The sequence below is a fragment of the Zeus faber genome (genome assembly GCF_960531495.2).
Source record: "Zeus faber genome assembly, chromosome: 3".
In the NCBI taxonomy this organism is placed as follows: domain Eukaryota; kingdom Metazoa; phylum Chordata; class Actinopteri; order Zeiformes; family Zeidae; genus Zeus; species Zeus faber.
In genome coordinates, this window is record NC_137190.1 from 26,603,497 (window position 1) to 26,616,738 (window position 13,242).

A 13,242-nucleotide genomic window follows, 5' to 3' on the forward strand; every position below is an offset into this window, starting at 1 on the left:
CACCATACGACGGCGCGTCGGGCGATAAAGTAACGCATCATGTGGTGGTTCCAATGGGAACGTCTGCACTTGAAGGTGCTTCTCTGTTGTTCCAGGCCCCCGGAGCTACTGTTAACACCGAGGCAGGAGCTTCGGATCTTTATTTTTGTTAGAGTTTTGGCAGTTCGTTTGCTTTCGAGAAGACAGATTTGTTTTCTCCGGCTGTCTATTTTGTATGAACTATGTCATCGGGCAGGGAAAAGCTTCTCTTCCTCCAATGGGCTCCGCTCCGGTTTAATTATAGTTTATCCAGTGCCTTCATATTTTTACAGGACTGTCTCTGGCATGAGTGTTACACTGCCCCGAGGAACAAAAAAATGTGCACTTTCTTCTGGGTGGAGGTTGAGATTTTGAAATGACTGTTATCTTGGCACCGAATGCTCTGTGCAACATGAATCAAAGCTGGACACTGGATGAGGTTTGAGTCTCAGACGACATAATCAATTACTGTGCTGGCGGCTTCAATCAATGTCTTGTTTGTATAAAAGTGTTGAAATTTAGATATAAAATTACATTTTCTTCCTAACCTTTTGACTGATACCTCAAAGCATTTGTCAATTAGACCCAGGGTTCCCAAACTGGGGCATACAGCGCCCTCGGTGTCCTTGATTTCGGCCTCTAATAGCACCATGCATTGCGCACCAGTTGCGCCCGATTCACAAACGATACGCCATAACCTTTTGCTGCTGAGTGCAATTTGCGCTTGTGTTGTGTGTACAATGCGTTTGCATCGCAATTACTGCATCCATGTGACAAAGTAAATCATCTGCGCATCCGTGCGCCGACGAGGGCGGGGTGGTCACGCAGCCTGACACGGGACACACTCTGTTTATTTTAATTAGGAAAAAGTAGTTAAGTAAATACACCTAAAATAATACAAAGCCACTGCTTTTGTTTGTTTTATTTGGAGAAGCGGGGAACGGGCACACGCAGCGGAGCACAAATGTCTAATGGCGAGTCTTCGTTACGCATCTAGGTCACTGCTCTACACCTGCCTGTTTTACGAATTATCTTGTCTTGAATAAATAGAAAACTTTAAATAATTTTCACAGTAGTTATTTTGATTTAAAGTGTGGAATGAAAATGTCAAATTGTAAGGAAATCCTTTGGGGCACTGCGTTGGTGTAATGCAAAAGCTATAGCCCCCTCTTAACGGTGCCACTGCAATTTTGTGCCAAACGTATGCGTATTACCTCATTTAAATACAGGCAAAAAGCAACAGTGCACCGCGACGCTGTTTGTATGGCAGCGCAGTGAGGGGTGCAATTCACTGTTCGCGAATGCTCTGAGAATTATGGTAGACTGTTGCTTTTTGTGTTATTTGCGCAGGTTTAGCGGCCGCGAAAGTGCAATCCTTTTGTAAAATAAGCCCCTTAAGTGTGTTTATTAGTTTGAGGTTGTTTTATTTTTAGTTTATAATTTTAGTTAGTTCAATGAATGTGAATGAACTCACAAATTCAATTAAAAAAAATGTGTTGTTGTCAGATCTGCTGTTTTTGTGAGCCAGGTTTAAGAAAGATTTCATATTTGTGTATCTAATTTATTCAGCATATCGTCAGGATCTCTCAGCGAAGCCGGCAGTAATTCCACGCAGTAAGCACCGCAGATACTCAAAATAGCGACATGACTAATTCATCTCTTCCTTTGAATCAGCCTTGGAAACCAAAACTGTATACAATTTTGTTATTAAAATGAACTTGAAATCCAGCCGTCTGCATGGTCCCCCAGGTTTATTCTGGCAAACAGCCAGTGTCCAGGAATAAGATGTTTATTTGTGTAGAACAGGTATAAACAGTTTTTAACACGTAAATAATAATAGTAAAATAACTTATCGAAATAAAACCTCACAGTCAGACCAGTGCGCGTGTGCCTTCGCTTTGTGAAGCTGACGTGCGCTCCTTTTCAGCCCGGGCAACTTAAACAAACAACACAAGATAAAGAAGAGAAAAAGAAAGGCTCATCACCACGCGAGTTCCCCTCATTCCTACAAAAGAGCCGTTCAAAAGAATTGATCAAGTGAAGTTCGTAATAAAGAGGGACATCGCAGAGGTTAATTTCCTGCCGGACACTTTGATTGATTGTACCCTTTACAAACATATTTCTGTTTTCTTGAAAGGGCTGCCTAGCCACACACAGTTGAAAAACAGATCGACGTCTCGCGCCACAATAGAGAAAAGCTGCGCGGCGCGGCCGACATGGCCGCTGGCGCCGCAGATGGATTGGATTCAGTGGGAAGCAGCACGTACGGCATGCCGCTCCCGTACGCTGCGCCAACACGTCAGGTGGACTTCCATCGTGAAAGCGTAACACCGTCGTTCACGTGTGTATTGAACCATAAGTGGGATACTGAATTTTGATCAATACTGTGTTCTGTTGCATCCCAAGTTTAGATGGATGAACACTGGGACCCGATGGACGGTGAAACAGGAGGACAGGTTGAATCTCCGCTGGGGCAGGCCCTTTGCCACCTAGTGGGGATGCTCGCCATCCAGCAACAGACCCAGGCCTGCTTGAGTTTTAGAGTTGATGAGCCAGCATACAGAACAGGGCTCCAGACTGACTTTTTAAATTGGCGGCACTGCCTAACTTTCTCATTAAGCACACAACTTAGGTGCACCCGAAACGTTTCACCGCACCGTTTGGCGCCACAATACATTTTAAGCATTACCTTTTTTGTCAGTTCCCATACACATTGGCAATTTCTAAACACATTATGTAAATTTTTTTTTAAAAGGAATTAAGGTGCACATAAATGTTTGTCTTTATTTAAATCACAGCACACTCAACAAAAAATTGCGATAATCTCAATTTCTTCAAAATAATTAATAAAAAAAGTGACGTCAGGGTGGCTGCATACATGTTGCTTGGTGGTTTGGCTAATGAGCAACAGGTTAAAACCCCAATCCTCAGACACACTCAGTATAGGATCCCTGTCATAACATGTTCTATCTGCTCCTGGCTAATTCCGCCAAGCCTCCTCTCTACAATAAACTGGTGTCGACAACATCATCATCTCTGTCTCTGTGCCGCAGGTCCCTGAAAATGCCACTTGGGGGGCGTGTGGCAGACAGAACTGCCACAATGGTACTTGTCGATATTCCAAAATACATTTAAATCATTGCAAAAAATGTTAATAATAATAAATGGCCGACTCTGCTCACTATCGTTCGCTGGAAGCAAACCAGGGAGTTAAACCAACTGAATAAAATTAAACGACTCATTTTACTGAGTGACTAGTCAAGAACTGAGTCTCAGAAATGAGTCAAACCTTTCACCACGAGCAGAGCAGGTGATGTGCACTCGGAACAACCAGAGCAGACACTCTGCTTATCTCATCTTTGGCTATATTATAAGCAGTGTTCAATTATATTATAATTTCCTCCATTTATAAGAGTCCTCGCTGCCTCAGTTTGCCGCTGCCTGGCACTGAAACGCTGCGGGAAGGGGGCTGCTCTCCCGGTCACGTTCGTGCGCAAGGAATGTGGGAGGACTACAGAGCACGTGCTCAAACACGCACACACACACACACACACACACACACGCACACACACACACACACACACACACACACACACACGCACACACACACACACGTGCACAGTACATGTGCACATGCATCAAATTCCTTGTGTGTCGGGTTAGAGATCGTTAAGTTAAGGTATAGGCTTGGAGATGGACAGTTTAGGTATGAGGTTAGAGATGGTTATGTTTTGGATTAGGGTGCCGTCTGTGTCCAATACATTTTTCTGAATATTGGGGTAGAGCAGAGGACGTGGTGGAAAAGGTGGTGATGGTGATGGAGCAGCTGATTGTCATCCTCCCCGGCCAAACCACCGACTGGGTCCAGTGTCACCGCCCCACCAGCCTGGAAGCGGAGGTCACCCTGGTGGAGAACCATCTTTCCCTCCCCTCTCGGAGACCAAAAGAACGTGGACACCAGGTAGTCTAGACCCACACCGGCTTCAGGGAGTAGCTGTCCAGGGACGCACCCATACACCACACCCAAAGTTTTATTCCCCAATTAATCTCCACAAAAAAGCTCATGCCGCAGCCTTTACCCCTCTCTCCCTTATTCCCCACAGGGCCCAGCCTCACTGTCCCCTGTTTTGGACCCACACAGGGTACTTCAGACATCAGGATATTTGCTGGCATTGTCATCAACCCAGACACGTCCGCAAGGAGTGTCCACTGGAGCTGGGTGTGGTCTGGGTCATCGGCAAGCTGGCCTCCTCTCCCCATCCAGAAAGGAGGTACAGTATACCAGTAAATATACAGGGCTGCACACAGACTCTGATCCACCAGAGTTGGTGTTGGCTCAACCTGTGGCACTAGTGGAGGCGTTGTGGGTGAGGATAAGGTGTGTGCGTGGGGATATTCATGAGTACCCAGTAGTGCCGGTGGAAATTCACTGTAAGGGGAAAAAGCATAAAGGAGCTCCCAGTTAGCTCCCACCTCACGCATCCCCTGTTATTAGGGACTGATTGGCTGAGGTTAAATAGGCTATTTAGGGAGGTAGTGGGGGTGCGTTCACGACTGGCAGAGACATGTCAGTGGTGTGGTGCTCAGTGGAGACACAGGGTCGTCCGATGCGGCTGAGGGGAGAGAGCCAGAGGGGCCTGTAAAGGAGAGCACAGAGGCTCCTAAGGTCAGCCCCATGGCAGATTTCCCACACCGTGTGCTCGGCCTTTGACCAGGTGATGAAAATCCATGGTCAACTGGTGTACCCTGGCATAGCTCCCACTCACCCATACTTATGCGTAATCCAGGATAAACTGTACAGAGTCGTGACTCCTCCTCTGTTTGAGTCATGAAACTCAAACAGAGGAGGAGGTTCAGCAATTGCTCGTGCCGAAAAGCTGTAGGGAAATGGTTTTTCAGACAGCTCATCACAATCCTATCGCCGGTCACCTGGGTTATGATAAAACACTCAACCGGATAACAGCCTGTTTCCATTGTCCAGGGATTCACGTAGCTGTGCAACAGTGGAGTCAACTGCCGCTATTGGCTAACTGCTGCAAATGCCAGTTAGCCAATCTGCTGGTCACACCAAAAGCACCATTGTGGCCCCTTCCCTTAGTTGAGGTCCCCTTTGAAAGAATAGGGACGGACCTCATGGGGCCATTAGACAGGAGTGCATGGGGATACAGTGTTAGTCCTGGTAGACACGGTATCCCGAAGCGGTTCCCTGCCTAGCATCTGTGCAAAGGGTGTTGCACAGGCTCTGTTTCACCTCCCGAGGCAGATTCCTGAAGGGGCTCTGACTGATCAAGGCACTTAATTTCTGTCATGCACACTCAGGGAACTGTAAGAATTGTCGGCTCCATTCAGGCCATTGTGGAACGGTTCAATAAAATGGTGAAGAACATTGTTCGTAAGTTGGTTCACCAGGATTGCTGAAATTGGGATAGGTGGTTGGACCCTTTGTTATTTGCAGTGCGGGAAGTTCCCTAGGCATTTGGACACTCTATTATTTGCAATGCAGGAGGTTCCCCAGGCCCGGGAACTTTGAGCTTCTCATCGGTAGAAAGCCCAGGGGTGTGTTGGACCCCTGGGCTTAAGGAAAGCTGGGATTGAGGTCCAAGCACAAGTAAAAATAAGATTCAATACATCCTGGACCTGAGAGCAAAACTCCAGACACTTGCTCCAGGCACATGAACGGCAATGGCGCATGTATGACAGAGGGGCTCAGCTGAGACAATTCTCACTGAGAGATAAGTCCCTCATTTTACTTCACACATCTAGCTCCATATTACTTTCCAAGTGAAAATGGCCCTTTGTGGTCATGCAGCAAGTAGGGGATGTTGATTATGTGGTTGTATGCCCAGACAGGGAGGAGGGCTTACGAAACTGACCACCTCAACCTCCTAAAAGCATGGTGGGAGGCAGCCCCTGTCTTTCTCGCAACAACTGTAGTAGAGAGAGATGGGTTGGGACTGGAGGTCCTAAAGTTGAATCAACGCACCCCGGTCCCTTGTGATCTCCCACCGGGCCAGAAAGAAGAGGTTGCCATGGTGGTTTGCCAATTTCTTTTCCTCCTTGCCAGGGCACACCAACCTCATGGACCAGGGGTTACGGTACGTTTACGGCCCTATTGCTTGCCTGAACACAAAAGAAAGGTGGTGCAGGCAAAGATCCATGTTAGGCCATGTTAGACATGGGAGTGATTGAGGAGTCCAACAGCAACTGCCTTAGCCCCATTGTGCTGGCATCGAAGCCTGGTGGGTCTTTACGGTTCTGTTGAGACTATCCCAGGGTGCATGATGTGTCAAAGTTTGATGCCTATCCAATGCTCCGGGTCGACAAACTCCTGGATTGGTTTGGCACGGCCCACTTTTTCATGACACTGGATTTGACCAAGGGCTACTGGCAGATTCCCTTATGTTGTTGTCCTGAAGTGCTTGAGGCAGGCCAGGCTGACAGCTAACCTAAAGTGTGTGTGGTTAGAAGGGGGGAGGTATGGTATCCGGAGTACGACATGGGTGGTGTTCAGGTGCGTCCTTAGATAGACAAGGTAGTCGTAATTGCAGCTGACCCAAGGCCCAAGACAAAAAAAAACTAGTGAGGAGATTTTTCGGGGTGGCAGGCTATTACAACCGCTTTTTTTCAAAATTTTCAGTGCTGACCTCACCAAGAGGGCTGCCTCAGATCCGGTCCAGGGGATGGGGCCATGCCAAGTGGTGTTTGAGAAGATTAAACAGGCCCTCTGTGGGGAGCCAGTGCTCCATACACCTAACATACACCTTGATCTCCCTTTTGTCCTGCAGATAGACGGCTCGAATGGAGGATTGGGCACTGTTTTGACGCAGGAGTTGGACGGGACCGAACACATGGTGCTGTACATCAGTAGGAAGCTCTCTGGCATGGCAGTGAAGTGGGCAATTAGCACTCTAAGGTATTACCTCCTGGGGCGCCCGTTCGCCCTGTATTTTGACCACGCCCCGCTCCAATGGCTTGACTGCATGAGAGATGCCAATGCCCGGATCACACAGTGGTATCTGGCTTTACAGCCTTTTGATTTCAAAATGATCCATAGGCCGGGGTTCAAGATGGTGGAGGCTGACTTCCTCTATTGCTTTATCCGCCGCGGGGATATGTGGTAGTGGAGAGTGGTTTTGTGGCATCTGCAGGTGAGGAGAGCCAGCACTGGCAACCGGAAGGGGACGCAGCTGAGGTAAGCTTGAGGTAATTAGCAGAGTATTTAAAAGCTGCTGTGATTTCACCTCACTCTCACTCTCCTGACAGCGAGGCTGGGTTCCCAGACTGCATACTACGGTGCTTACATATACGTTTGTCTGAAAAAACAATAAACATCCAACAAAGACTGGTTTTCCGCTACACCTGCCTCCTGGTCCATCTCCAACCCCGCAAACGACAACAGACTTGTTACAGTGGAAATACCAAAATACTTCAAACCTTTTTGAGCAGTCCCTATACTTTTTCCTCAACAGTAATTCACTGTCAAAACAGGACACTCTTCCAAAAAGGGTCTCCAGAGAGACATTTACTCTGCAGAGGTACAGATAAACAGGTCTGGTTCCAATATCGCTTTGTTCTGCCACACACTTTATGGACTGATCTGCAGACCTCTTTTGCTGGGTTTTGAGATATGACACGGGTTTATGGTCTGTCGATGAGTCAGTGCTTGTGCTACACATCTGTGAACACACTCCCAGAGGACCTTTAGAGTAGACCTGTTTGTTCTGTTCCTGCACCATCTGCATTTGAACCTGCTGCTATGTATAGACAAACTGCTTCCCATGTAAATAGAGAGCTGTTTATAATCTGGGGGACCTGCCGCCGATCTGCCAGTGAGATGTTCAAATAAAACACGAAAATATTTGAAATGAGCTCTAAATCTGGAGTGGGTGGTGCCGAAAACTCAAGCCGATTCAGAGAACATTTTTTTTTGGTTGTTCAAACCAGGAACTGCTTAGTAATGCATCTAAAACACACTCAATTTATAGCAGACACGGTGATCTGATCTTCTACAAGATCCGATGGTTCTGATGCTTCAGGACAGCTTTGAACCTCCTCCCATGCTTCCCTTTTAACTCCATCAGTCTGGAAGGACTATATGAAAATAATTATTGAGTCGGCCCAATTGAGAACCCTTTGAAAACGAGATGATTGGTTAATTTGATGACGACAGGGTGAAAAAATGCAACGGCAACTGACAAGGAACACAAATTCTACACAACAACAACAATGACCACTTTTGAGGACTTTAGAGATGCTGATAAAAGTGATGTAAGACTCGCTAGTGATTCATTCGTCGTGAACAAATCTTTAAAGTGACTCAGAAGTCAGGAGTCACTCCGGCAAAAGAGTCATTCAATTGTTTCCTTCGTGACTCCCTAAATACAAAATTTAACAAAAATGTTTTACCGAGTCATTTCTCAAGACCCGAAGCTCTAAAAAGAGACAATCTTTTCAACACTAGATGTTACTCTTAACATCAGTTGTTTCCGGACTGGTAGGCCTTACTTTACTGAAAACCGACAAAATAGAGGTTTTTTAAAGACCTTTTTAAAAATGATTGAAGGTTGATCTAACTAATCTATATCTGCTCACTAACATCTCCCAGCGGCACCAGCAGCTAGAGCAGTGCCAAAAGCAGGCCTTATAAATGACTGATGGAGGATGCTTCAACTTTGTTCAAACAGGCTGACTGGCCCGACTTGCAATTGCAAACTCTGTCCCCGATTGGCCTTTTCCCTGTTTAGATAAAGGTTTATTATTCAGGCTATCAAATATTACTATTATATATTAGTCTTAATAAACCGATGGCGTAGATATGCTTTGTCTTTAGATGCTATTTTCGTTACAATCACAAGCATGTCATTAGCAGAGAATAAAACATTCCTCATTACACCATGTCTACATTTGGCTAAAGAATTGTTTTTAGCAGATTTCTCAAAGGAATGCTGGTTTCATCAAAAACGGCAGCTCATCAAGTAAACAATTCCATTTGACTTTCCTCATGCGGGTAATATGCGTTAGCTTCAGGCAGCTGGCACCAATCACGTCTCAAACTCGGCTGAGCGTATTTTAATTATCAACGCAATCTGAAGACTGAATGGAGACCATCACTGAGGGTATGCGGTGTCTCGCTGCTATTATCCAGGCGTCGGACGTCGCAGCGATGATGCTTTTTTCAGATGGAATTGACATTTCAGACATATTTCCCATTAGTCATTAACCTGGCTTCTCAAAAACTCTCAGCACCGGCGAGTTTGTCTCTCTTTGCTTCTCTTTTTTATCATCGCTCTCTTGGCCGTGCACCGGCATCCACCAGAGGTCCGCGTCTGCAGAAAGAGTTCAATAGCATTCCGAAGGTTTTAAGATAAGCTCCGGCCGGTTAGAGCTGAGCCTGGGAGTGAGAGGCTTGGGCTGGCGCTGAGGCTGAATAAGCACAGACAGAAGCAGCACTAATTGAAGAAAGAGCGCCAGACTTATCTCCAGACTTAGCGCTGTCTTTGAGGTGGGAGACGCACAGGCCACACAGACACATCCACATCGGCTGGTTTCGGTTTTGACTTCTCCTATTGTTTTAGATGACCACTCTTCGGTCCACCGGTTCTGGACCAGGGTGGGAGGACGGGGCAGTGAAATACTTTGGAAGGAAAAGAGCAGCCTTTACACGTGTTATTAGATGTGGTATTAAGCATTAATAATGATAAACATAACACATGTAATAACAAGTGTAAATGCTGTGTAAGAAGGCTGCTCCCCAAACTACACAGGATATGTCACCAATCACAATTAAGCGACAAAAAATATATTTTTATTTGCATTGTCTGATCGCTTCAGAAGATAGGCTATATCAAGAGAATTACATTGTAATTGGTACACAGGGTGAGGTGACTTTGGGTGCTCTCTCCATTCACCCATGCTTTCAGATGACAGCAAAGCAATTTAGGATTGCATTCAGACAAGTCCAAAAAATAAAAATAAAGTTTTGGTGCCCTTTAACTAGCGCCCAAATGGAAAACCAAATGGACCTAGAGCTCTCTAAATATTCAGCGGTGTGGTCAGAACCGCATTATAGGTCTCCTCAAATAGATTACCCGGGCAAAGGTTTGTGCTTCTAATGTGTTATTTACTTATAAAAGAGTTTAAAATACCGTGCTGGAACTCGCTCTAACAATGGGTTAAAAGTTAAGGTTTTTTGTTTTATTACCATCTCCACTAATGGCATCATGAGGAAACACAAGCAGAAGCCAGCATTCTAATACCGTAACTCGATGAGGCATGTAGAGGTCTTTCAAGTAAGCAAACATTATCTTCTATTGCGTCTCTAATATCACGATTTGGCAAAAAGTTAAGCGATTATTCCAATGTTTTTCTTTGTTAAGTCCATTGCATCAAACAGTCCTTAACTGCTACCACATGTGGGGCTGTTGTGTTGCTGTGCACTGACTTACTGTAGTTGTTTTCCAGACTATGTGTGTGTGTGTGTGTGTCTAGAGATAACGTTTAAAAGGACCTGAATACCCATCAGCAATAATAGGACATTGGGATCACTTGGACAGTTAGTGTCATAATGATTTCAGGATTAATATATATATCATATTTCTGTCCTCATAATTGAATATATAATATACGTATAATAATAATATCATAATACCAAAAATGTTTTAATGCTGCTTTAAAATGTCATAAAATTAAAATAAATGAATATTTCATACGCATCTCCTGATTTATTCTCATGATTTAGAAATTGTACAAATCTGCATGATCCCAACAAATCTAGTTTTAAAGTTTAATTTTTTTTTTATAGATGTCCCTATATAAGACAGACCTGCACACTACCTGTATCTGTATGTGTGTGTGTGTGTGTGTGTGTGTGTGTGTGTGTGTGTGTGTAGACAGTATACTCTATGTGTGTACAGCCCACGTTCTCATTGTCAACAATACTCTAACTTCCCCCACACACACACACACACACACACACACACACACACACACACACACACACACACACACACACAAACACTGTGTGCTGCTGAGCCGCTGATGTCATGACGTGGCCAAGGTTGGGGGATATGGCACATTGGAAAAAGGAACCGCTCTAATTTGAAGGCATCGGCCTCTCTCTCTCTCTCTTCACCTGAGGAGGAGGAAGGGAGAGTGGGGGGAGGGTGACAGACTTCTTCGTGAATCTGCTCCTATGGGTGCCAGGTGGAACAATAGATGAGCCGACAGGGACTCAGAGGGATGGGCTGGGTGGGCTGCGGGATTATCAGCAAGTGGGGATGTGGAGAATGGGAAAACATTGCAAAATGATTCAGAGTAGAGGGAAGGGTGTAGGGAGGGAGGGAAGGAGGGAGCATCGCAGTGTCATGTTTAGTACACGAGTGTGTATACAGTGTGACGATACACTGTGCGTCAGTTCTACGCTTGTACTGTGTATGTTCATTCACACAACCCACAGTTTGCAGGTTTCCCGTTATCCCTTCATTTCATCTCCCTGCACATGCACACGCACACGCGCAAACACGCACGGTTTATGGGGACATTAAAAGCATTAGAATTATTACAAGAGAACTCCATTTTTTTTGAATCATCATGATAAATCAGAAGATGAATATAAAATGATTTTTTATGAACGCTTACTTTTTTCGGATTATGAGGACACTACGTGTCCTGACGATTCCAGTGTCCCATGAGTGCTGGTGTCCCTTTAAAACCATGCATGGAAACACACGCACGCACGCACGCACACACACACACACACACACACACACACACACACACACACACACACACACACACATGCTTTGTACTGGTATCAAAGCGAGGTCAAGTCCTTGAAATCCTAATGAGGTGACAAAAACATTGAAATAGCACTGTTTCAACCAATCAATTTGCCAAACCATTTGACGTGTAACCAGAGCGCCCCTCAGCGAAGTGGAGAACAAATAACTTCCTAGTTCCAGGTTGCAGCAGATAGTAAAGAGTGGCAGGTGGTTGAAAAACTATTTAAATCAACAAATACGGAATATACTATGTATATAGATACAGTATCTATACTGTATACAGCATATAGTGCTTATCACCACTCCCAGCGCTTTGAGGCGGACGCTGATTGCAGGGTCCCTCCCTCCCCTCGGTCCCTCTCTCCATACCTGGATGAGACTCATTAAAAAGACTGATGTGTGGAGTGAAATGAAGTCCACCCTTCCCTTTTATGATTTCTTATTCATTTCCCTCGTAGATGGAGGATGGAGGAGGAAGTGGTTTGTGTGCAGACTGCGGCCGGCTGGAACACTCTGCCCTGAAACCGGAGCCCGGGAGCATTAAAAGTTCCACTAGACTCACAAATTCTGTTCAAGTGGCTGAAGGGGGGGAACCTCAGTTTGGGATGGGAAGAAAGAAGGAGGAGGAGGAGGAGTCAAAATATGGAGCAGGAGAGGCAGTGATGTCATTGTGAGTGAGTCTGTGTGTGTGTGTGTGTGTGTGTGTGTGTGTGTGTGTGTGTGTGTGTGTGTGTGTGTGTGTGTGTGTGTGTGTGTGTGTGTGTGTGTGTGTGTGTGTGTGTGTGTGTGTGTGTGTGTGTGTGTGTGTCTGTGTGTCTGTTTGTGTGTTTATCCATCAACCCCAGACTATGCCTGGGGTTGATGGATAAACTGAGCATACATCTGGTTGATTTCACCTCTACTAACGTCTGCTGGTATAATGCAGAAAGATTATTTTGTATTTTCTTTGAAAGATGGGCTGGACAACTGATTGTTCCTTTATCTGAGGATGTTTTACGGATCCAACCTGTAACTTAGTGCCTGTAGTTGGCTTTTAATGATAGGTAGTACAGTGGTATCAACTACTAATGTATATGTTTCTGTCGTACTTTAAATAAATACAAACATGCACTATATACTGTATATACAGTATGTAAAAAGTATCTATCGGCTGTCAACAACTCGTTTGCGGTCCAGTAAAATTCCCCTCAACACCGAAGTGAACACTGAAGTATCATTGAAGTATCATTTAACAGTGTATTTGATGTTTTATGAGAAATTTTACCTGATAGATAACGTAAGAGATCAGATGAATGGGACTTATTAACAACCTGGTAATGAGCTCAAAGTGGCATGCATGAGCTACGCGCCCTGTAAGTGTTTAAAGAATGAGAGGAAATAAACCTTGTGAAACAGAGAACAGTTAGTTCATCCATTCATTTATATAAAACTGCCCAAAAATGCA